The sequence below is a fragment of the Sorex fumeus genome, unplaced genomic scaffold, assembly GCF_029834395.1.
Source record: "Sorex fumeus unplaced genomic scaffold, SorFum_2.1 ptg000001l, whole genome shotgun sequence".
Lineage (NCBI taxonomy): Eukaryota > Metazoa > Chordata > Mammalia > Eulipotyphla > Soricidae > Sorex > Sorex fumeus.
This window is the reverse complement of record NW_026606058.1, coordinates 3,102,254-3,125,672: the sequence shown is the minus strand read 5'-3', so window position 1 is coordinate 3,125,672 and position 23,419 is coordinate 3,102,254. Positions and strand designations below refer to the sequence as shown.

Sequence of the window (23,419 nt, the reverse complement as noted above, 5' to 3'; positions counted from 1 at the left end):
AGAGGAAGAGGTGGTCAGGATTGTTCCTTCCTTCTTACCTGCAAGGAAATTACTGGTCTAGGCTTTCAGACCTGACCATCCCTGTCACCAGGCTAGCAGGGGCACTTGCTGCAGTGGGGTTTTGTTTTCTAGTGTAGACCTGGGCTAGTATAGATATATTGGAGGGAGAATAACTTGTGGTGCTCTGGGCTAACTCCTGGCGCCGTGCTCAGGGATCCCTCCTGGCAGGACTCTGGGGACCTTATGTGGTGGGTCACATACAAGGCAAGTGGCTTACCCTGCTGTGTTATCTCTTCTGTCTTTTTTTTTTCTTTTTTGGGTCACACCAGCGATACACAAGGGTCGCTCATGGCTCTACACTCAAGAATCACTCCTGGTGGTGCTCAGGAGACCATATGGGATACTGGGAATTGAACCTGGGTCGGCCGCGTGCAAGGCAAAGGCCCTACCGACTGTGCTATTGCTCCAGCCCCTCTTCTGTCTTTTAATCACGGTCACGGTCCTCCCGTTATTCATCGATTTGCTCGAGCGGGCCCAGTAACATCTCCATCGTGAGACTTGTTGTTACTGTGTTTGGCATATTGAGTACGTCACGGGTAGCTTGCCAGGCTCTCGGTAGCTTGCCGGACTCTCCGAGAGGGGCGAAGGAATCGAACTCGGGTCGGCCATGTCTTTTAATATGCACTATTAAAAAAAAAATCACAAACCATGCTTCCACAAGGCTTAACTGCTAAACTGTGTAAGAATTACTTTCATAGGGCTGGGGATCTCCCAGGGGTTAAGGTACTTGTTTCGAGTGGCTGACCCTATTTGATCCCAGGACCACATGCGGCACACTAGGAGAGGTCCCTGAGCACCATCAGTGTCCTCCACTCCTTCCCTGCCCCCCCCCAACAACAACAACAACAAAAACAGCAAAAAGGAGTTATTTAAATCAAACAAGTTAAAATTTTGTTTGGAAGCCACAGTCACCAGTACTGGTGGAGGGAGAGAGGCTCATGGGTCGCTCCCAAAGATTTTGTCTTTACCTAGAAGATAAAATTTGCTAACGGTTGGCACCTGTTGACGAGCACTGGGCTCCATACTCATCTCAGAAGATGTTTAAACCATGAATCGCAGCCCAGCTGCTAGTGATAGGATCTTTCTCAGCTGCCCAAGAGGAAAGGAGCCCAACAGCCTGAGATCTGTCACAGGACCACTGTGAAGCAGGATGGAGCCTTGACAGACTGCAGCAGCAGAAGGCCATGACCTTGTCTGTGACATGGAAGGGACATTAGTCCCTACTTCCTGGGTGGTCACAGGGATGAAGGGAACGTACAGAAAATGCATCTTTGCTGTAAAGATTCTTCACTTTGCCCACACTAGCTGGAGCCCTATCCTCCCACGCGAGCTCACAAGACAGCAAGGTGCCACGAACCCGAAGCTTAAATACTAAAACAGCAGAGCAGCGGCCACGGAACTTCGAAACCAACAGGAGATGCGCTCATCATCTTGTTGACAGAGAAGGGCCATGAATTAATACAGCAAAACATTTTCCCAAGAGAATTGACCCTCTGGGTCTGACATGGGGCCTCTTGTGTCTCACGGAGCAGAATCCTGATGAGCAGACAGAGGGAGTGGGGCCTCCCGCCCCACCCTGTGCACATGCCCTCTAATCATTCCTGCCATTCGGAGCTGGGAGTCAGCAGGTGGGAGGAAGCCCCAAGGATCCCGGGGCCTTTCTAAGACAGAATCCTCTCTGAAATGTTTTCACAGGGCCTGCAGCCAAGCAGAGTGCGGGATCAAGTCGGTCCTCACGCCTCCTGGTGTCTGGGCTGTCTCTGCAGCCATCTCTCTGGCTCTGAGTGTTTGGCTGGGGGGGCCACTCCCAGTGGTGCTCAGGGCCTAGGGGTCTTTCCTGGTAGTACTTGGGGATCATACATGGTGCCAGGGGTCGGGGTTAGTCACATGCAAGACAAGCACCTTACCTTCTGTGCTGTCGCTCCGGCCCTGACTGGGCTCCTGACTGTATCTGAGGAAGCCCCTTGGCACCAGTGGAGACGCAGTGGAGGGAGGCAGAAGTTGGAGATAAAGGAGTTTGGAAGGCAGGGCCAGGAAGTGACTGAACCCCAAAATCATCCCCTGTCAGTTCTTGAGTCTGCCAGCCTAGAAGTGGAAATGGGGGGATACTGTACCATCATAAAGGGGGCAAGGGGAGAAGGGGTTGTCACTCAGGGAGAGGAACTTTCTCTCTGACCCTGCCCTCCAAAATGCAGTGAAGATCCCGGAGTGATAGAACAGGGCCTTGCACGTGGCCAACCCGCATTTTGCTCCCCAGAATTCCATATGGTCCCCCGAGCACCACCAGGAGTAATTCCTGAGTAATCCCTGACTGCAGAGCTAGGGATAACGCCTGAGCACTCTGCATGTGGCTTCCCAACAAATAAAAAACAACAACAGCAACTGAATAAGTTAAAAAAAAAATAAAATCCACAATGGAGGGGAGGCTGGCGAGATAGTACAGGGGTTAAACTTGCCTTGCTGGGGCTGGAGCAATTGCACAGCGGGTAGGGCCTTTGCCTTACTCACAGCCAACCCGGGTTCGATTCCCAGCATCCCATGTGGTCCCCTGAGCACCACCAGGGGTAATTCCTGAGCGCAGAGCCAGGAGTAACCCCTGTGTATCGCTGGGTGTGACCCCAAAAGCAAAAAAAAAATTTTAAAAAATAATAAACTTGCCTTGCAAGATTGAACCCCGATACCATAAATAGTCCCCCAAGAGTGATTCTTGAGCACAGAGCAAGGAGTAAATCCTGAGTACCATCAGTGCAGTCCAAAATTCAAACAACAATAATTAAACCCAAACAGCGAGTGAATCAGCAGCCTGATGGTGCCTTCAGGCTTCCTGATACCCCACAATTGCTGCTGTGCCTCTGGCCGGACCCCAGCAACTTGGGACCAAGTTTCCTGAGGAATTAAATGGCCAAAAGTTAGATATGTGGGAGTCATGCCCACAAACCACCTCCAGCTCAGCTACGCAAGCTTAATAAACTATTTAGCGTCTCCCTAAGGGGCAGACTGGGGTGGTGGTCGGAAGATTCAAAGTAATGGCGGTGGGAAGGTGCTATGGTGATGGGATTGGTGTTGAAATATTGGCTGTAAACAATTACTGTGAACAATTTTATGAAAAATTTTAAAAGTTAAAAAAAAAAGAAATTTCAGGTGCTACCAACTCCTCCTGAGAACAGGGATGGAATCCAAATAATTTTAAGACAAACTGAAGTAATATCAGCATGCCTGTGCAATCTCAGAGAGCCAGATTTCAGATACATCTAAGCAACAACCCCTATGCCAAAGGGAATTATTAATATGAGTAATTTTTTTACTGCATATAGTAAAAGCAATAAAAACTAAGCAATTTTGTGACTGCCTAGGGGGCAGGCTTGGGGGTAGGTGCGAAACTGAGGACAATGGTGGAGGAAAGATCACACTGATGGTGCGATTGGTATTGGAACATTGAATGCCTGAAACACCTGTGTTATGAACGACTTTGTAAATCAGGATATTTAAATAAAGTAAAATTTAATAATAATAATAAAGAACCCAAACAGTGGTGTCACTCATCGCTCACTGCTCCCAAAACCAAAAGGCTATGTAACTATAGGAGCAGTCGGAGTCAGTGGGGAGGTCTTGGCAGTCACGGGGGTTACGTGTGTAGGATCTTCTCCTGAGCACACGGCACGGAATTCAGCTGGGAAGGTGTGTGCAGAGCTGCCTTGGGTAGAAGCAAGGCCGAAGGTGCTCTACAGGGACTGTGTCCATTCCCAAGTGAAACAAAGATAAAGTAAAGTGGCCCCAAAGTCTTCCCAAGGAAGTTTCAAGCCTATTGCAGCACAGGTTTTGTGAAAACTATTGCTCAAAGTAGGAATTGCTTCAAATTACCATTTTTCATGTATTGCATAAACTTCAAAGGAGGTGAAGCAATAAAAAAAAAATAAGCATACAGTCTTGAATTCTTTGGAGGGTGGGGAGTCACACCCAGCATTGCTCTGCTACTCACAGCTCGGCTCTGGGCTCTGTCACAGTGGTCTGCACTGTGACAGAGTCCCTGCAAGCACTCAGTCCCTAGCTACAGCCCCTTCCTGTCAGTGACCCAGTTTACAGATGTGAAAATTGTGTGATATTATATTTTTCAACATCACACTGCCACCAGGGGAAGTTGGTGTGCTGCTCATTTCATCTGACAGGTAAGGATGCTTCAGATCTGACTTGCAGCACCAGAATTTACTGCTGTCCTGTGATTACAAACTAGATACAGACAAGCATGAAGGGCCAGGGCTTGAAGAGGGAAAGCTTGAAGAGTTTCACTTATCTCTGACTTAAAGCTAAGGTAAAGGTAAAGGTAAAGGCCCTCCCGTTGATCATCGATTTGCTCGAGCGGGCCCAGTAACGTCTCCATTGGAGACTTTGTTGTTACTGTGTCTGGCATATCGAATACTCTCGGTAGCTTGCCGGGCTCTCCGAGAGGGGCGGAGGAATCGAACTCGGGTCGGCCATGTTGGCCGCGTGTAAGGCGAACGCCCTACCCGCTGTGCTATCGCTCCAGCCCAAGTCCCAAGTCCAAGTCCTGACTTAAAGCTAGACTTTCCAAACTCAGATTTTGAAAACTGTACATTCTATAAAGCAAGAAATTGGGGCAGAGGCCAGAGCAATAGTCCAATAGGGAGGGCATTTGCCTTGCAGGATGCCAACTTGGGTTTGATCCCCAGCATCCCATATGTTCCCTCGAGCACTGCCAGGAGTGTAGAGCCAGGAGTAACCCCTGAGCTCACCGATTGTGGCCCAACCTCTTCTCCCCCTAAAGGAGAAGAAATTAGGGGTCAGGAGAAAGGACAGACTATAGCACATGCTTGGTATGCAGGAATCCAGGTTGACTCCCAGCACATTGAGCTGAGTATGGTTCAAAAAAACAAAAAAATTGATAAAGTTTTTACATGAGAAATGTAATATTGGTTTATACCATTAGTGTCCACTTTAGGATCAGAACTAGAAATGAGTAATTGAAATTATAAGAAAGCAAAAGTATAAAGAACTAGAGACAGAAGTTTCAGAGTTGTAGATAATTGTCTCTTAGCTGAATGTATATTTGCTAAGATGGGAGTACAAATGAAATCAATATAACTGAGGAGACAGCACTGGCGCTATTAATTCCTCCAAAAACACCTTTCTGTTCTTAAAATATATGTATATGGGTCCCCCCAGGGAGCACCTCCTGGAGAGGAGACCCTGTAGGTGTGGGCTCTCCCAGGCAGGAGAGGCCCCTCCTTTTAGACTCGAGTTCATCATAACTCAGTGAGAAGCTGAGACACAGAAGTGGGAGGACAAGTTCGTTTCATCACGATGGGCCCTGGGACCACGATGGGTCATGGGACTCATCCATTTGACAAAATTCTTCTTCTGTGAGAAGAAGAAGGCTGACCATTCGGAATACTAAAATTTATGTTATTTACTGAAGGCAGCTTACAGAAAAAGATGTTCAGCCTCATCCAAACCAATCAGGACAAACTGAGGTTGCAGGCCAGAATAATCATACAGGGAATAGGACTGTTGCCTTGTACACGGCTGACCCAGGTTCAATCCCTGGCATCCTGCATGGTTCCCAAGCACCATTAGGAGAAATACATGAGTGCAGGGCCATATGTAACCCCTGAGCTTTGCCGAGTGTGGCCCAAAAACAAACAAATCCAAATAAAGTAAAACTGAGGTTGTATGTTGCGTGAATATTTGTTCAGTCAGAGACACTGAGACAAGGAACGTGAGAGAAATTATACTGCATGGAGGATCACGGGACTCATTCAGATCCTGTGACAACGGTAGAGCATCCTTAGATCTCCTTTTATTACCATCCTACTGTGCATCCCTCGTAAGGGCTCAATACAGTGACGTCATCAAAAGAAGTTACAGAAAGAACATTGAAGCAGTAAGGTGTGCATTGTTTCCTTGTGTCTGCAAGTCAGTGGGTCTCAGCCTTGAAAAGAAATACAAAACTGAAACCAAAAGCTTTCTTGGGCTACAAGCATTTTGGGTTTGCATCCCAAAGACAAGCTGAGCAAGCATTTGGATCTACATCCCAAAGACTAGGCTGGGCTAGCACCTAGGATCTACATGTCAAAGACCAGGTTGAGCTGGCACTTAAGATCAGTATATTACAAACAGGCTAGGCAAGCACCTGGAATCTGTAAGAAGATCAAGACCGACAATTTGGAATACTAAAATTTATGTTATTTACTGAAGGCAGCTTACAGAAAAAGATGTTCAACCTCATCCAAACCAGTCAGGACACACGAGAAATTTGCCCATTTTCATGGGACCCTTGTTCCTGCCCATGTGCAGTGCAGTCTACATGGGCTCACCCTGACGGCTCAGTCTGGCCCCAACAGTTGTATATTTACACTCCAAAGTATATTCCAAAGTATCAGTTAAACTGTTGTCAGATCAACGATAGCATACATGAAAAGGGAGAGCAAAATACAGTTTACATGGAAGCAAATGATCCTTAACCCCACTCAGGATCAGAGCAGCAACCTCCCAACCATCACCAGCACAGATGTTGGCCATCAGCTCCACAGCCAGCACAGAGCCCAGCTCAGGGCAAGCTCACATCAGTCAACAGAGGCCCCTACGGACTCTGGACCCAACAGTGATGGATGATGTCTTCTTCAATCTTTAGCCACAGGGTGCTGCTGTCCTTAAAATAATTTTGATACAAAACACTTTGAACAACAAAGCAATAGCTCCTGCTTCCCCAAAATAAACTAATCCACTAGTGTGAAGAAACTGTGCCCACCCAGGTACACCGGGTGTGAATAAAGTGAGTCAGGGGGTCCTTTGGCACAATGCATTCAGTGGCTGAGAGCCCCCTCCCAGGCCTCCCTAGCAGAGGAACAAAGAGATGGGGACCACAGATTAGTCAATGGACAATTGGCAATTTAATTCAGAACCTAATAGCATATTTACAAAGAATCTAAGGGGGCTCAAGGTACTAACACTGCATGTAGGAATGATTGATCATTTACAGAAGTAAAGCATTTCAACAGAGGTAGAGGTAGTTTTTTGGGGGATTAGCTCAAAGAGACACTCTGTCTAGGACTATATGAGAAATTCACTCAAGGGCGACAAGCATCTATATTGCTTTTTTCTTTCCCCTGTTGCTAGTACATATTAAAAAATTAAGTTTATTCCTTATTAATATTTTCAGTTATTTTGATCAACACAGCAACAAAAATTCCAAAACTTAGTTCTCTGGGTTCTCGGGACTAAGCCAGCTGGGCCGTTACCATAAATCCCAGATTAAGTCCGTGCTTTATGCACCCTCAAATATATAATCATTTAATCTTTGATAAGGGAGCAAGAAATGTGAAGTGGAGCAAGGAAAGCCTCTTTAATAAATGGTGCTGGCAAAACTGGACATACAAAAAAAAATGGGCTCAGACCTACATGCAAAAAAATATGGGCTCAGACCTCTAGCTAACACCATGCACAAAAGTCAGATCAAAATGGATTAAAAACCTCAACATCAAGCAGGTCAATCTGTACCAGTGAGGCAAGTGCATCAGCAACCTGGTGGCACTGTTAGACTTTCAGATACCCCAAAATTGCTGCTGTGCCTTTGGCTAGACCCCAAAAACTTGAGGCAAAGTTTACCAAGAAAGTAAACGGCCAAAAGTTAGGTATGTGGGAGACACACCCACAAACCACCTCCGGCTCAGCTATAGAATTGGAGGCATGGCCTCTCTGATTCCTGATTGACCTGCTTAATGGCCATGATCCCAGAGACTCAGAAACAAATCTCGAAACCCAGTGGCTTTTGGCAGAAATGTGCCCAGACCTTGCAGTAGGTTACTGTCGCCGGGCCACCCCAGGGGGAAAAGGGTGTTGTCACTCTGCCTGCTTCCCCCTGGTGGCTCAGTGGCCGTCATCTTCCAGAGGCCATTGGACAGTCAAGCTTGGACCCGCAGTGACAAGACTTGTTGGGCCTCAAGGGATGGGGGTGGAGCCGGTCCTGTCCTCCCCGTCCCAACAAGACCCCAAGTCATCGCCCACGAAAGGCCTCTCTGGCACCTGATCAAGCTGCTTAGCGGCCATGATCCCAGAGACTCAGAAACAAATCTCGAAACCCAGAAGCTTTTGGCAGAAATGTGTCCAGACCCCGCAGTAGGTTACCAGGTCACCCCAGGGGGAAATAGTATTGTCCCTCTGCCTGCTTCCCCCTGGCGGCTCAGTGGCCATCATCCTCCAAAGGCCATTGGACAGTCAGGTTTGGGCCCGCAGTGGCGAGACATTTTGGGCCTAATGGGATGGGGGTGGAGCCGGTCCTGTCCTCCCCACACCAATGAGACCCCAAGTCATCGCCCACAATGGCCTTTCTGGCTCCTGATCAAGCTGCTTAACGGCCATGATCTCAGAGACTCAGGAGCAAATCTTGGAACCCAGCAGGTTTTGGCAGAAATCCCTCCAGATTTAAGTGTTAGGTAAAGGTAAAGGTAAAGGCCCTCCCGTTGATCGTCGATTTGCTCGAGCGGGCCCAGTAACGTCTCCATTGGAGACTTTGTTGTTACTGTGTCTGGCATATCGAATACTCTCGGTAGCTTGCCGGGCTCTCCGAGAGGGGCGGAGGAATCGAACTCGGGTCGGCCATGTTGGCCGCTTGTAAGGCGAACGCCCTACCCGCTGTGCTATCGCTCCAGCCTTAAAATTTCGAAATTTTAAAATCACGCGGCCACTACTGCAGCCACGTGACATCATATGTTATTCATAACCAGCAATAGAACACAAATTGTCTACTGTTGCCTTTTCAGCAGATCTGAGTGTTGGGGTAAAATCTCAAATAATAATGGTGGGTCTGGTGTCGAAATATTGAATGTGATCAAAGTAGAGAGAAAGTAATGTGGAAATCATCTGCCCCACAGGTAGGGGGAGGGTGTGGGATGGGGGGATACTGGGGTTTTTGGGGGTGGAGAATGGGCACTGGTGAAGGTACGGGTGTTTCATTGTATGACCAAGACTTAGACCCAAAAACTTTGTAACTGCTCTCACGAAGATTCAATAAATAAAATTATAAAAAATGAAAAAAAAAGTAAGGTGGAGTTCATGCACAATTCAATCAGCTAATCAGTGGCTGAATAAATAGCAGTACTCCTACATAAAAAATAAATAAATAAAAATTTAAAAAATTAATAATAAATCTTTCGCTTTGAAAAAAAAAGACTGTCCTTTATGATATCTCAGGTGAATGAGACCAGTTGTAGTTGTAGTTGTAGTTACTGGCTACACTAGCACGCAACAGGGACAAATAGAGACGTTACTGGCACCCGCTCGAGCAAATCGACGACTAACGGGAAGTTAAGTGATTAAGTGATTAAGTGATTATGATTTCTAGCCTGTCCCAAATCAAAGACAGGGTAGCTTTGCTGCTTGCCCCAGGTCCATCCAGAGATCCCTCAGTGGGATTCAACTCTTTGGGGTGTTAGGAACTACAGTGACTAAAGCCTGAGTCAAGTGGTTATGATGGATGCCTAGAAATATGTGTATTTCAGAGACAATTCCCTAATATTAGGAGCATAGCATTAACAGTCTTTCTGTGTTTAAGCAAAGAACATTGTTCTATAGTAAGGTAAGGTAAGGTAAAGGCCCTCCCGTTGATCGTCGATTTGTTCGAGCAGGCCCAGTAGCGTCTCCATCGGAGACTTTGTTGTTACTGTGTCTGGCATATCGAATACGTCACGGGGAGCTTGCCAGGCTCTGCCGTGCGGGCGAGATACTCTCGGTAGCTTGCCGGGCTCTCCGAGAGGGGCGGAGGAATTGAACCTGGGTCGGACATGTTGGCTGCGTGCAAGGCAAATGCTCTACCCGCTGTGCTATCACTCCAGCCCGTAACAAAATAAGAGGTCAAGCACAAAGGAAAGGCTGAAGATAAATTCGGGATTAGGAGTGCTCCTAAAAGTAATATAAGCTTGTCTGGGCGGAGGTGGGAGGATGGGGTTTCATCAAGTTCATCAATCTCTGATGAAACCTGAAACATTTGGGGTTAATATCCAACACAGTAGTAGCCTGTGCAAAGAAATTTGCTAACAGCTTGGACTGGAGGATACACAGCAGACACTTAGGACACACTGTTCATTACAACCAAGTAAATCCAAGCATTTGAAAAGGGCTGGAGCGATAGCACAGCGGGTAGGGCGTTCGCCTTACAAGCGGCCAACATGGCCAACCCGAGTTTGATTTCTCTGCCCCTCTCGGAGAGCCCGGCAAGCTACCGAGAGTATCTCGCCCGCATGGCAGAGCCTGGCAAGCTCCCCGTGATGTATTCGATATGCCAGACACAGTAACAACAAAGTCTCCGATGGAGACGTTACTGGGCCCGCTCGAGCAAATCGATGATCAACGGGAGGGCCTTTACCTTTACCTTACCTTTGAAAAGTTAAAATTTCCTGGATCATATACAGGAAACACATGAACACCATGCCTCAGGGGTCCTTCCAAGCTAACCTCATGGTGGGATTCTGCTGTTGGAGCTGTGTGTAATATGCAAGTATCACAACATTGCCCAGGGCCTTTGGGGTATAGCCAGCAGCAGAGATTCAACTATTAACTATGCCTTGGAGTATTTACCAGCCTCCTCTATCCTCACTTAACTCCCACTTGCTCAGGGCAACATCAGCCTCCCTGGACCCTAGAGAGTGACCATCCTTGAAGGCCACTCACTACCTGCTGTGCCTTCAGATATGTTGCCCCGAAATCAGATGCGTGTCACAAGGAAGACAAGCTCAGGGAGGCTGTGGCTCGCGTCCGTGAAGAGGCTGTTTGTCCACATACACACGTGGAAAGGAGCCTGGAGGGAAACTTAATAACAACAGCTCGGCTGCACAGTGCTCTCTGCTGCTGCAGAGGCAGCTCAGAGCGCTCCTAGGGGCAGGGAGAGAAAGCAAGAGCCGGACTTCCCGACTTTGCTCCAACCCTGTTCTTCCACGGGGGAGTCCCAGACTGAGCCACTATGCCCCCCCCTTCCCCACCCCTCTTCAAACCTCTCCAAACCCCCCAGGAATGGCCCAAAGCCAGTCGTCAGGAGACCAGCCAAGCTATCTCAGCAGCTGCACGCGGCGTGACTCTCCATCACACCAACCTGCTTGTGTGCAAGGTCCCTCTTTATTTGTTTTGTTTGGCACAGGGGAGGAGACTTGATGAGGAGAGGATGGGGCGGGTGGGGGAGGATGGCCCACGCCTGGCAGTGCCCAGGGTCACTCCTGGCAGGCTTGGGGACCATATGGGATGAGAAACAAAGAACCCGGGTCGGCTTGTGCAAGGCACAAGCTCGACTGTCCTAGGGCTCTGGGCCCATGGAGGTCCCTCCCTAGGGCAGGTGGGGCTTCCCCTGCCTCTCTGCCAGATTCTGAGAGAGACTGGACATGAGAACTCACAACTCTGGACCAGAGGGACCCCTGGATTATTTTTAATCCATTTAACCCTTCTCTGTCCTTTACTCTCATGCCACCCCTTTGGAGGTCACAGATTGTACTGTCCAGGGGCTCTTCCTGGCTCTGAGCTCAGTGGTGACCCCTGGTAGGGGACTATCTGTGGTCCCAGAATTTGAACCTTGGTCAATAGGATGCAAGCAAGAGCTAACCCTTGTAGTATATCTCCAGCCTCCAAAGATGTTTTCCTTGGAGCTGGAGCCATAGCACAGCGGGTAGGGCGTTTGTCTTGCACGCAGCCAACATGGCCGACACAGGTTCGATCCCCAGCATCCCATATGGTCCGCCGAGCACCGCCAGGAGCAATTCCTGAGTGCATGAGCCAGGAGTAACCCCTGAGCATCGCCGGGTGTGACCCAAAAAGCAAAAAAATTTAAAAAATAAAAAATAAATAAAAATAGACTTTAAAAAAAAGATATTTTTCTTTGTGTTCATAGGGATTTTCCTTATCATGATAAACACAGGCTAATGGAAGATAGGAGGAAAAGTGGATACTGGGTTTAAAACAAAAAGCTTCAAACTAAAGATAATAAAAGATAAAAAAAAAAGGAACATTATATAATGATTAAGGGATCAATGGATTGTGCAGACTTAACTTTCATGAAGTTTTAATAAAAAGATCGGGGTAGGGGCTGGAGTGATAGTACAGCTGGTAGGGCGTTTGCACTGCACGTGTCTGACCCGGGTTCGATTCCCAGCATTCCATATGGTCCCCCGAGCACCACCAGGAGTAATTCCTGTGCATCGCCAGGTGTGACCCCCCCCAAAAAAAAAGACCAGGGGTATGGTGCCAACAGTAGGTCAACTATACCTGCGGGGTTAGTGCATCAGCAGCCTGATGGTGACTTCAGGCTTTCTGATACCCCAAAATTGCCGCTGTGCCTTTGGCAGACCCCAACAACTTGGGTCCAAGTTTACCAAGAAATTAAACGGCCAAAAGTTAGGTATGTCGTAGCCATGCCCACAAACCACCTTCGGCCCAACTATACAAGCTCATTTATTGGCCTTATTTCAGAGACCCATAGATAAATCTTGAACGAGATTAAAGGCCGCAGTTAAACTTGGACCCGAGCATGACTGAACAGAATGGGGTAAGTCGGAAGGGGGGTGGTGGGTTGGCCTGGTGCCCGCCCAAGCAGAGCCCCTGGCAGCCCCTTGCTTCCACAGTCCAAAATTGCCACCATACCCCTGGCCTGACTCCACCGTCTCAGGGCAAACGTCACCAAGATATAATCTGCTGAAAATGCGGGTATGTGGGTTTTGTGACTGAAGTCTCCAGGCTTTCTCAGGGTCGGGGTGGGCTACTTCCCCCCACCTCCCCATACTTCTGGAAGTCTAAGCAGTCACCCCCACGAACCAACTCCACCGCCACCATGTAAACTCAATACCAACCTTGCTTCAGAGACCCATAAGTAAATCTCAAAAGAGATCAAAAGCCACAGCTAATCTCAGACCATGCATGGCTGAACAGACACCGCCAAGGCTGCCGCCCAATTGAAAAGCTACTCCAGCCTTACCGTTCCAATAAAAATACCAAATGCCCTGAACACACACCATGACCTCTTAGCATCTGCATTGCAAAACGTACTGCATGAAAGGAGAAGGAGAGAGAGCGAGAAGAAAGTGCCTCCCATAGAGGGAGGCTGGGGGTTGGGGAATCGGGGTCTTGGGGGGGGGGCTAGGGAAACGGGACATCAGTGGTGGGAAATGTACGCTGGTGGAGGGATGGGATCATTGTATGACTGAAACCCAATTATGAACAGCTTTGTAACGGTCTATCTCATGGATATTAAATTTTTTAAAAAATAAAGTAACATAGAGTTCCTTCCTTCCCAATTCAATCAGCTTAATCAATGGCTGAATAAATAGCAGTACTCCTACATAATCACTTAATCACTTAACTTCCCGTTAGTCGTCGATTTGCTCGAGCGGGCGCCAGTAACCTCTCCATTTGTCCCTGTCGCGTGCTAGTGTAGCCCAATGGCATCTGTTCGCTCTGGGAACATGAAGGGCCTCAAACCGATCGTTCATGATCTTGACGAAGAAGTCTGACCATCTGGTAGGTGGGCGGCCACGCGGTCTTTTGACATCCCGTGGAATCCAGTCAGTAACAGCTCTAGTCCAGCGGTCGTCTTTAAATCTCATTACGTGACCAGCCCATCTGATTTTCGACACCTTGGCAAATGCGACAGCGTCCCTGATCCTTGATCGTCGACGGATGTCAGAACTCCGGATTCGTTCTCTCATTTGAGTGAAACGTGATATTCCAAGCATAGCTCTTTCTATTCTTCTTTGGGAGACCTGAATAGCGTTCTCATCTTGTTTGCGTAGGGCCCAGGTCTCTGAGGCATATGTTAATGCAGGAAGAACAGTGGAATCAAAATGATGTGCCCGGAGCCGGAGTTTCTTCGTCCTCTTAGCTATTTCTTCGACGTTCTTGAAGGCGTTCCAAGCCGCTCTCTTCCTCCTGTGCAGCTCGGGTGTCAGGTCATTTGTCATGTTGACCTCTCGACCTAGGTACACATAGCTGTTGCATTCGGAGATGGTCATTCCGTTGAGAGCGAATGGGGCGTCAGGAACGAGGCTGTTTCTCATAAACATTGTCTTCGTAAGATTCAGCTGTAGTCCTACCTTTCCACACTCACGGTCAAAGTCGGCCAGCATTTGTGCCGCTTGGCTGATGTTTGGTGTTATTAAAACAATGTCATCAGCAAAGCGGAGGTGGTGTAGTTGCCGACCATCTATCTTCACTCCCATTCCTTCCCGTTCCAGTCGTCGCATGATGTTCTCGAGGGTAGCACTGAAGAGTTTTGGTGAAATGGTATCACCCTGCCGCACCCCTCTCTTGACATCAACGATCACTTCTTTGTAGAATGGTGAGATCCTGGTAGTGAATCCGCAATACAGCTCACGGAGGATCCTGATGTATTGGGCTTGAATGCCCTGATTGGCTAGGGCTTCAATGACCGCTTCCGTCTCAACAGAATCAAAGGCCTTCTTTAAATCAATGAACGTTAAGCAGAGCGGCATCTTGAACTCCCGAGAAACCTCAATGAGCTTGGTTACCGTGTGGATATGGTCGATGGTGCTGAATCCTTTGCGGAACCCGGCTTGCTCGCATGGTTGTCCTTCATCTAGTGTTCTGCCAATCCTATTTAGGATGACTCGAGTGAACAGCTTGTAGATGACAGACAATAGGCAGATCGGGCGATAGTTGCCAATGTCATGGATGTCTCCCTTCTTGAACAGTAGTACGGTCCTGCTGGTTTTCCATTGGGAAGGAACCTTGCATTCAGACAGGTAGCGAGTGAAGAGCCGAGCCAGTGTATTGATGAGTACTGATGGCAGGTTCTTCAGGTGTTCAGGTCTGACCTTGTCTGGGCCGGGTGCTGTTTGTTTCTTTACCGACGAAATGGCGTGTCGGATTTCGGAAGGGAGAACGTTGGGAACGACATATCCATCCTGTGGAATTTGGTATGTCGGCAAGTGGACATGGCTATCGAAGAGATTTGAGTAGAAGTCATGGATAATCTTCTCCATTGCCGTTCTGGAGGATGTGATGGATCCATCAGGACGTCGGAGGACAGTCATCTTGGTCTTGTAGTTGGCGAAGGACAGGCGGGCGTTACGAATACTTTTCCCGGTTTCTGCCGCATCTACCAGTACTTCTGCTCTTCTCTCTTTGAGGTCTTCCTTGATCGCATCTCTGCACTGCTTTGCGAGCTCGGACGTTAGCTTGCGGTTGCCTGAGGCATGCGCCAAACCACGCTGGCGAATTAGCTCAAAAGTTTTCGAAGATAGGCGATTTTTTAATAAAAAGATCAGGGGTAGGGGCTGGAGCGATAGTATAGCTGGTAAGGCGTTTGCCTTGCACGTGTCCGACCCGGGTTCGATTCCCAGCATTCCATATGGTCCCCAAGCACCACCAGGAGTAATTCCTGTGCATCGCCGGGTGTGACCCCCCCCCAAAAAAAAGACCAGGGGTATGGTGCCGACAGTAGGTCAACTATACCTGCAGGGTTAGTGCATCAGCAGCCTGATGGTGACTTCAGGTTTTCTGATACCCCAAAATTGTCGCTGTGCCTTTGGCAGACCCCAACAACTTGGGTCCAAGTTTACCAAGAAATTAAACGGCCAAAAGTTAGGTATGTCGTAGCCATGCCCACAAACCACCTTCGGCCCAACTATACAAGCTCATTTATTGGCCTTATTTCAGAGACCCATAGATAAATCTTGAACGAGATTAAAGGCCGCAGTTAAACTTGGACCCGAGCATGACTGAACAGAATGGGGTAAGTCGGAAGGGGGGTGGTGGGTTGGCCTGGTGCCCGCCCAAGCAGAGCCCCTGGCAGCCCCTTGCTTCCATAGTCCAAAATTGCCACCATACCCCTGGCCTGACTCCACCGTCTCAGGGCAAACGTCACCAAGATATAATCTGCTGAAAATGCGGGTATGTGGGTTTTGTGACTGAAGTCTCCAGGCTTTCTCAGGGTCGGGGTGGGCTACTTCCCCCCACCTCCCCATACTTCTGGAAGTCTAGGCAGTCACCCCCACGAACCAACTCCACCGCCACCATGTAAACTCAATACCAACCTTGCTTCAGAGACCCATAAGTAAATCTCAAAAGAGATCAAAAGCCACAGCTAATCTCAGACCATGCATGGCTGAACAGACACCGCCAAGGCTGCCGCCCAATTGAAAAGCTACTCCAGCCTTACCGTTCCAATAAAAATACCAAATGCCCTGAACACACACCATGACCTCTTAGCATCTGCATTGCAAAACGTACTGCATGAAAGGAGAAGGAGAGAGAGCGAGAAGAAAGTGCCTCCCATAGAGGGAGGCTGGGGGTTGGGGAATCGGGGTCTTGGGGGGGGGTAGGGAAACGGGACATCAGTGGTGGGAAATGTACGCTGGTGGAGGGATGGGATCATTGTATGACTGAAACCCAATTATGAACAGCTTTGTAACGGTCTATCTCATGGATATTAAATTTTTTAAAAAATTAAAGTAATGTAGAGTTCCTTCCTTCCCAATTCAATCAGCTTAATCAATGGCTGAATAAATAGCAGTACTCCTACATTTACATGCCGCCACACTCCAGGATGCTTTCTGGACACATTATAGGACACTTTATACTCATTTTCCATAATTGCCACACCATATTTGATGGGGTTCAGACAGTAGGCAACGAATCATAGAGATTCGTCGATTGCCTCGAGCAGGCCCCAGTAATGTCTCCTTCATCCTAGCCCTGAGATTATATTCAAGGCTCTTTAGGAGAATGAGACCCATCATTGTCACTGGCATTTGGCATATTGGGTACGCCACGGGGAGTTTGCCAGACTCTGCCGTGTGGGCAAGCTACATTCGGTAGCCTGCCAGTTTGTCCAAAGTAGGAATGAGATAATAAGATGTCATAATAAAATGTCGTGCAGCCGCAAATGCGACCCCGCAGTTCCGGGAGCTGGTTTTTATAGTCTCTGAGTCTTTATAGAGATAAATATATGCCTGTTGGAGAGCCCGACAAGCTATCAAGAGTATCCTGCCTGCACGGGCAGAGCCTGGCAAGCTTCCCATGGCATATTCAATACGCCAAAACCAGTAATAACAACAGGTCTCATTCCCCTGACCCTGAAAGAGCCTCCAGTCTTTGGAAAAAGACGAGTGAGAAGAGGCTGCTAAAATCTCAGGGCTAGGGGGCTGGAGCAATAGCACAGCGGGTAGGGCATTTGCCTTGCACACCGCTGACCCGGGTTCAATTCCCAGCATCCCATATGGTCCCCTGAGCACCACCAGGGGTAATTCCTGAGTGCAGAGCCAGGAGTAACCCCTGTGCATCACCAGGTGTGACCCAAAAAGCAAAAAAAAAAAAAAATCTCAGGCCTAGGAGGAATAGAGATATTACTGGCGCCCGCTCGAGTAAATCGAGGAACAATGGGATGACAGAGATAGAGTGATACTCCTACATTTAAAAAAAGACACAATATTAAGTGGAAGAAAATAGAATATATCAGATAAAGAGCTAGTATTCAAAATCTACAAAGCACTCACAAGACTTAACAAGAAATTCAACAGGGGCTGGAGCGATAATATAGTGGGTAGGGCGTTTGCCTTGCATGCGGCCAACCGGGGTTCAATTCTCAGCATCCCATATGGTCCCCCGAGCACCGCCAGAAGCAATTCCTGAGTGCAAAGCCAGGAGTAACCCCTGTGCATCGCGGGTGTGACCCAAAACGCAAAAAAAAAAAAAAAAGAAAGAAATTCAACAACCCCAGGGGACTGGAGCGATAGCAGAGCCAGTAGAGCATTTGCCTTGCATGCGACTGACCCGGGTTCAATTCTCAGCATCCCATATAGTCCCCTGAGTATCGCTAAGAGTAATTCCTAAGTGCAGAGTCAGGAGTAATCCCTGTACATCGCCGGGTGTGACCCAAAAAGCAAAGAAAGATAGAAAGAAAGAAAGAAAGAAAGAAAGAAAGAAAGAAAGAAAATTCAACAACTCCATCCACAAATGCAGGGGGAGATGAACAAACACTTTCTCAAAGAAGACATATGAATAATGAATAGACAGTAGGCTCATTAAAAAGTGCTCATCATCACTTGTAATTAGGGAAATGCAAATCAAAACAGCATTGAGATATATGCCAATGAGAATGGCACATATCAGAAGCTCCGGAAATAGATCCAGAGAGAGTACAGTGGGTAGGGTACTTCCAACCTAGGTTCAATTCGCAGGATTCCAGATGGTCCCTGAGACTGCCAGGAGTGATCCCTGAGCACTGTTAGATGTTGCCCAAAAAAATTAAAACAAATCATGGGAAACAGCCAGTGTTGGCAGGGTTGTAATGAGAAAGGAATCTCATCCACTGTTGGTGGAGTGACATCTGATTCAACCTCGATGGAAAGCAATACTCAAAATTAAAAACTAGGAATAGAACTCCCTTACAACCCAGCAAAACCAGCGACCCAGAAATATCCCCAAACACAAAAAAAATATTCTTTCAAAAGGATATACACACCCTTATGTTCATTGCCACATTCAGTACAATAATCAAGATATGCACACAAACCCAATGCCCAACTGCAGATAAATGGATCAAGAAGTTGTGGTGTCAATGCACAAAAGCCATCTGCATTTCTTTGTTCATTTCAACACTATTCACAATAGCCAGAATCTGGAAACAACCGGAGTGCCCCAGAACAGAGGAGTGGCTAAAAAAACTATGGTATATCTACATAATGGAATACTACACAGCCATTAGGAAAACTGAAGTCATGAAATTTTCTTGTACATAGTTGGACATGGAGAGTATCACAAAATCACAAATCACAAATCATCCTGTTAATCATCGATTGCCTCGAGCAGGCCCCAGTAATGTCTCCTTCATCCTAGACCTGAGATTATATTCAAGGCTCTTTAGGAGAATGAGACCCATCATTGTTACTGGTATTTGGCATATTGGGTGCGCCACGGGGAGTTTGCCAGACTCTGCCCTGTGGGCAGGCTACATTCGATAGCCTGCCAGTTTGTCCAAAGTAGGAATGAGATAATAAGATGTCATAATAGGATGTCGCGCAGCCACAAATGCGGCCACGCGCTTCCAGGAGCTGGTTTTTATAGTCTCTGAGTCTTGGCCGTTGATGGGATTACACAGCGCCAGGGGGCCAGGTGGTGGGTGTGACCCCCGCCTACTGGAATTTGGAGGATCTGGGTGGAGGATGCTCAGCCCAAATCCGAGTAGGCTTGGAGATCTCGGCCCCGGAACCCGCATGACTTTGTCCCTCTGCCAGTACCTTCATGTGTGCGGAGAGTGGTTTCAGCATGGTGGTGGCTGGTCCTGGAGGTCTTTGGCTGTCTAGGGGGAGAGTATCACGCTGAGTGAAATTAGAGGAACAGGGACGAACAATGGTTGTGCTCATTTGTGGGATATAAATGTTTTAAAAAACATAGTATATGAATAATACCTAAGGATAGTAGATACAAGGGCTAGTCCGTGGTGGGAAGCTTGCCACGGATGAGGAGGGAGAGTGCAGCTAGAACAGAGAAGGGACCATTATGACAGTGAGACTTGGAAACGACCACCCTGGACAAGAACCCAGTGCTGAAAGGAGGTAGTGTTATGCACGATACCCTCTGTAACAGTGCTTAAAAGGAAAATGAGGGAGAGAGAATTTAAGTGTCTGCCATAGAGACAGGCTGGGGGGGGTGGTAATAAGGAAGGTGGACAGGAGGAAAAAACTGGGGACACCGGTGTTGGGAAATGTACACTTGTGAAGGGACAGGTGTTGGAACATTGTATGACTGAAACCCAATCGTGAACAACTTTGTAACTGTGTTATCTCATGGTGATTCAATTATAAATAAAGTAAAGTAAAGGCCCTCCCATTGATCATCGATTTGCTCGAGCGGGCCCAGTAACGTCTCCATTGGAGACTTTGTTGTTACTGTGTCTGGCATGTCGAATACGTCACGGGGAGCTTGCCAGGCTCTGCCGTGCGGGCGAGATACTCTCGGTAGCTTGCCGGGCTCTCCGAGGGGGCGGAGGAATCGAACTCGGGTCGGCCATGTTGGCTGCATGCAAGGCAAACGCCCTACCGCTGTGCTATCACTCCAGCCTGTAACAAATTATAAATATCAATTATAAATATCAATTATCAATTATAAATATATAAATAAAAAATTTTTTGAAAAAAACAACATTGTGAATCATGGAACCTCAATTAAAGTTTTATCTGTCACTGTCATCCCATTAATCATCGATTAATCGAGTGGGCTCCAGTAGCGTCTCCATCTGTCCCAGCCCTGAGATTTTAGCATTGTAAACTTTATGCTCTCTCGCCGTGGATGCAGCACACCAGCTGTATGTCCTTGGGCATGATGGTGACGCGCTTGGCGGGGAATGCACAGAGGTTGGTGTCCTCGAAGAGCCCCACCAGGTAGGCCTCGCACGCCTCCTGCAGCGCCATGACGCCCGAGCTCTGGGAGCACAGGTCAGTCTTGAAGACCTACACTATCTCATGCACTAGCCGCTGGAATGGCAGCTGGTGGATCTCAAGTAGTGCCACGGTGTCGGGCCGGTAGGGTGTGGCTTCTTCACACCACCCATGGCTGGCGTGCTCTTGTGGTGCGCCTTGGTGGCCTTCCCACCCGTTGACTTGTGTGGCATCTGCTTAGTACAAGCCCTCTTGTTCTTCCCAACTCAGCTGGAGACTCCTTCAGGATTAAGGAAATGAGGCCCATTTTAGCTACTGTGGTTGGCATCTTTGGTACACCACGGGTGGCTTGCCAGGCTCTGCCGTGCAGGTTGGATACCCTCGGTAGCTCGTCAGGCTCCCTGGGGAGAAGATGGAGGCTTTGGGGGCGATCTCTAATCATCCCTGCAGGTATTCCCAGTCTATTGAATGTCAGCTCCTAGCTGGTCTCTTGTAACAGTTTGTACTCTGAAAACGAGCACCTGCCAGCATCTCCAGGCAGCGCCTGGGGCATCTGCAGCCTCAGGTTGATCTCCTTGAGGTGGATGGTGCGAGCCCAGAGGCTGGTGAGCAGGGCAGAGCAAGATCCCATCGCATAGGGTCTGTGCCAAGTCAAACACCTGCACCGAGTTCCGAGTCTCTCGGTGGTTGGTGGACAGCATCCCACAGTGGACAAGTCGCCGAGCAGTGACTCAGTCCAGCTGGGGGAGGCGGTGATGCTGTGGCCGCTGCCTCGGTCTTTCCTCACCCCGTTCACACCATTCTGCCCCAATCCCGCAAAGCAGCCCGTGATGTCCAGCAGGAACCACGCGCAGAGCCCCAGCAGGGATCACACGTGGAACTCCACGCCAGTGCGCCGAGCTGTGCGTCACCCAGAGCGAGATGGTGAGCCGGGATGGGGAGAGTGCGAGGGGTTCAACCAGCATCAGCGCCATCGTGCCTCCTGGTTTTATACAAGTTTTATAAAAGACTTCATGTGTGGCACTTAGATGACTTTCAAAAACTCCCCCTACTCTGTTCCAGAAACTTCGGGACTGTGCCCACAGTTTCACCATCCTGGAGATGCTCCTCTCAGATAACGTCTTTCTGCCTCTGACTGGCACATTCTTCACTCCCTTGTCTGCCCTGAGATGTCACCGACAGCTCTCCCGTCCCTTTCTTCGGGCTCTTCTCTCCACTCGGGGCTGTCTATTCAGGGGGCTTTATTAAATCAATAGAAACGTTTATTTCCATCTTTTTAGAAGGTGATGATTGACCATCTCAACCTCTGATTAGCTCTTGGTTCCCTGACACTCTCCTGGACACTCAATAAACACTGGAATTACCAACACAAGAAGAATAGCTGTTGTACAAGAAAGGAAACCTACACATAGTTATTGGCAAAACGGAGAACAAAAATGTATAGAATCATGGGATAGCACAGCGGGTAGGGCGTTCGCCTTACAAGCGGCCAGCATGGCCGACCCGAGTTCGATTCCTCCGCCCCTCTCGGAGAGCCCGGCAAGCCACCGAGAGTATTCGATATGCCAGACACAGTAACAACAAAGTCTCCAATGGAGACGTTACTGGGCCCGCTCGAGCAAATCGACGATCAACGGGAGGGCCTTTACCTTTACCTTTACATGATGCTATGAATTTTGGAATGAATTTGGAAGTGAATTTAACCAAAAATTCTAAGACAATGAGTTCAGCTCAGTGTCCACATTTCTCTTTTCTTTCTTTGGGGTGTGGGGAAGGGAGAGTTGGGTCACACCGGATGATGCTCAGGGGCCATTTCCAGCTCTGTGCTCCAGAGTGAGCCCTGACAGGGCTGGGGAACCATCTGTGGTGCTGGTGATAGAACTCTGATCGGTCTCACACAAAGCAAGATCCTTAATCCCTGTGCTCTCTCTCATGTCCCGTTTCTCCTAGACACACTGCTGACCCCGAGGGGTGGGTCTCCCCCATACCTGCAAATTCTCTACATCACTGCCTGCATTCTGACACTTCAATTTCGACACTAACCAGATTTTGGGCAGACTCACAGATGAAGACCTCAGACCTACCACACTGCCTCCCACTTCCAGATGTTTGTGTAAAGTAGAAGGTCCCTACACTAGAGCTTCCCACACCCCTTCCTTGGGCCTCAGAACCCTCCCAGAACTCAGGGTGACACAAATCTGGTGATTACATCAAGAAGGCTATGATCAAGGATGCAGGTGAACCATCAGATAAAGAGGCAGGAGAGGCAGAGAGCACAGACGCTTCTCTCCGTGGCGATGGGGTGCGTCTGTCTGGCAGCTCTCCAAGCCCAGCACGCTGGGACTTGGGAACCGGCTCCTCCCATCAGCCTGATGGAGTAGGAACTCCAATTCCAGCATCTTTCCTTCCTGGAGGCCGGAGACTTGCAATTCTCTATTTCAGTTTTTCTTGCTCTCTCTCTCCAGCGACCAGTATCCACCCAGGAGTCATCTCAGAAGGCCCCCCAGTACCACATTAGAACCCAAGATGCTGGGCCAGAGTGATCGCACAGTGGGGAGAGTATTTGCCTTGCATGCGGCTGACCCAAATTTGATCCCTGGCACCTCATAAGGTCCCCTTGGGCCCACCAGGAGTGATCCTGAGTGCAGAGCCAGGAGTAAGCCCTGAGCACCCCTGGGTGTGGCCCTCAAACAGAAAAAAAAAAAAAAACAATGCCCACAACCTGACACCATGCCTGTTCCCTCAACCCCCGCCAGTCAGCCTCATCCTCTTCCGGTCCCAGAGCACAGCTCTTTCATCCTAGAACTTTCTGTGCACCCCTCTGAGGCCTTCCCGCCTGCTGCCTGGCTCACACCACAGTGCCCAGTACTGTCCAGTTGGGGCCGGCCTGCCTCTGTGCCGCACTCGTGTGGGGGGCTCTCCCTCCAGAGCGAGCTCAGAGTGGGCTCCATGCTCCTCAGACTGTTTCTTTT

The 23,419-nt window shown here is 48.6% G+C and overlaps 1 pseudogene; it reads right to left on the bottom strand.

Annotated features, from left to right (window-relative positions):
- Window positions 1–20,339: 20,339 nt before the first annotated feature.
- On the bottom strand, window positions 20,340–20,680 carry LOC130022935 (uncharacterized; annotated as a pseudogene).
- Between the last annotated feature and the right edge of the window lie 2,739 nt (window positions 20,681–23,419).